Source organism: Chenopodium quinoa, unplaced genomic scaffold (genome assembly GCF_001683475.1).
Source record: "Chenopodium quinoa cultivar QQ74 unplaced genomic scaffold, ASM168347v1, whole genome shotgun sequence".
Lineage (NCBI taxonomy): Eukaryota > Viridiplantae > Streptophyta > Magnoliopsida > Caryophyllales > Amaranthaceae > Chenopodium > Chenopodium quinoa.
The window spans coordinates 5845292-5848226 of NW_018744502.1; positions in this window are offsets into that span (position 1 = coordinate 5845292).

Genomic DNA, 2935 nt, shown 5'->3' on the forward strand with positions numbered 1-2935 from the left:
GTTCAAAATATATGATGAAAACCACTTGAAGAATATCATTTTATTTATTCTTCTTCATACCTTTTGCAAACCCAATTTATCATCATCATAATTACTCAAATATGGATAGATCACAAACATACTACACATTGTTGTGATTGTCTTCATTGTATCTCCTGGTAATTTCGTGATACCCGATGTGTATAATAGGGTTGAAGTATTACTTTGGGAAAGTGATTTTGTTCACGCCTCGAAGTGTTAATTTGTCCAATATCGTTGCATTTTTGTGACCCTTGTATCAATTTCCTCAACAATTATACTTTTTTTTTAATATATATATATATATATATATATATATATATATATATATATAGAGAGAGAGAGAGAGAGAGAGAGAGAGAGAGAGAGAGAGAGAGAAAGAGAGAGAATGCCCATATGTAATGATTAATTATAAATTGGATTGTAATGTGAATTTTGGAAACACTACTTATGAAAATAAGATTGAAAACTCTACAAGTCTACATGATCCTTATTCAGACCCTTTTTACATGGAAAGGGTTGTCTAAGTGTGGACAAACACTTTCAACACTTTCTATTGGTTGAGAGAATTTGGCCCACTTGGTCCCATGTGAATATTTTAGAAATTACAATTTGAAATATTTTGCAAACGAAAAATTTAAATTTCAAAATTGAAATTTGAATTTAAGTGTATGTATGGCGGTGAATGATGTCAAAAGATTGGAGAGAAGACACCATGGCAGGGCAACAACGGTGGCTTTAAGGTGAGTAAGGTGGTTCAGAGGAAGGTAAGGGACGATTGTTGGCGAAATCAGAGAGTGATGTGGTTTAGAGAATGATAAGCAATAATGGAGGGTGAAATCAAAGGCGGACTACGGCGGGGTGAGCGAGCGGCATAGACGACGGAGACCAGGTGGATCACTGTAGTGGGTGAGAAACACATCTTTTCACTAGAAGAAACATGGTTAATTCTTCATTTGTATTGTTTTGGTATGAAAAATGGAGTTAAAGTTTTTAGTAATTTATCATTTGTATTATTTTGGTACCAAAAATGAATTTGTAAATGATGTTTCAATAATAAAATTAGTATCAAATTAATGCATATTATAAGTTGTATGGACATCATCGTCTAAAAAAATAAACAAATTAATATTATTTCTGGTAAAATAAATAAAATTGAGAAGACCGGCGTTTAGGAAGGGTTTTTCAGTTTCGTGGTCGGACGTATGGGGTTTGGAGGTCGGTTGTTCAGGTAGGTTTTGGGATTTGGGTTTAGAGGTCGGTTGTTCAGGTGGGTTTCAGGATTTGGGTTTGGAGGTCGGTGGTTCAAGTGGGTTTCGGGTTTTGGGTTTTGGGTTTTGGGTTTCGAGGTGGGTGGTTCAGGTGGGTTTAAGGATCTAGTTTCGAGGTGGGTGATTCAGTTGAGTTTAGCCGTTTAGGGTTTTGGGTTTTGAGGTGGGTTTGGGTGGGTCTCAGGTGGCGTTAATGGAGGGGTTGATAACGAGGTTGGGGTGGGATAAATGGTGTACGTGTGGTCGGCCGCCGACACTTAGAGGGGGGATTATTAAAGGGTCAAAGGTGAGGGAGGTGGTTCGTTTGGTGGTCGGCGGTGGATGTGGGTGAAGGGATGCCATGTAGTGGGGGTGGGTGGTTATTTTCAGTTTAATAATAAAAATTAAATATAATTAATTAATAATAAGTACAATTAAGTATGTTGTAAGTCATCTGATAATTTAAAGAAAATTCTCCTTAAGAAGTCAACATAGTTATTTGGAGCTAGCCGTGCAAAAGTTAGCTTATTATTGAAAATATTTCCAAAATTAATTACTAAGAAGACTGAGCTTGTACATTATGAAATATCTCCATTTTGCGTGGCTCTATTATCTAGCAAGGAAAACTGATTAGTTAAGGTTTAAGGGGTTGTCTTAAACTTTAATGAAAAAATCTATAAGTTAAACATTTGCAAAAATTAAAATATACCATGATTAATGTCTAAATTTGTGTGTGATAATATTGCGAAAATATTTTGTCCCTTAATAATCCAATTTGAGGTGAAATTTGTAAAGTTATATCTTAAAAGCCTCTTTTTGTGTTACAAAATATGTCTCGATATAAGCATGTTTGTTTACTATCTAGTAAATCAAAATGTTTTTAAAATAATTTTTTTTCCAATTATTTGTGACCTTAAATTTAACTAAACATGACCTTAATTATTTTCTAATGTGATCTGATTTGGACTTAAATTTTCTGATTTGATTTGAAATAAGTAAAAATAAGGTGAACTAAACATGACTTTACTACGAAATACCTACTCCCTCCATATCTATTAATATTTGCAACACTTTCCTTTTACATCTATTTCATAATAATTGCAACACTTTCTATTTCAATACAAAACTCAGATAACTACTCCCTCCGTATTTTATTACTTGATCCACTTTCCTTTTGCGACCGTATCATATTACTTGCTCCATTTCCTTTTTTGGAAACCTTTCACAATATTTTACTACTCGTATTTTCTTCTCTCCTAGTAGACCCCTCCAACTATCATACTTTAATATTTCTAGATTCTCTTTCCTCCCAACTATCATACCTTGTTCTTCCACCAACTCCACTTCCTTCATATTTTATTACTTTTTACTATTTCTCCTAAACTCCACGCATGGAGAAATGGAACAAGTAAAAAAAATACGAAGAAAAGTACTGTTTTCTTATTTCTCTCTCCCACTAACCCCACTTACATAAATATTTTATAGTTTTTATCCCTTACTATCTTCACTTATACTACAAATTATTAAAAGCACTTGGTTCGCATTAATTTGTTATGGACCACTAATATTAGAGACACTATAACCGTTTCATTAATAAAAAAAAGGTAACTATGTTAGAATAAAAGTTATTTTATTAAAATAAATTTCATTGTGTTGTTATAAAGGTC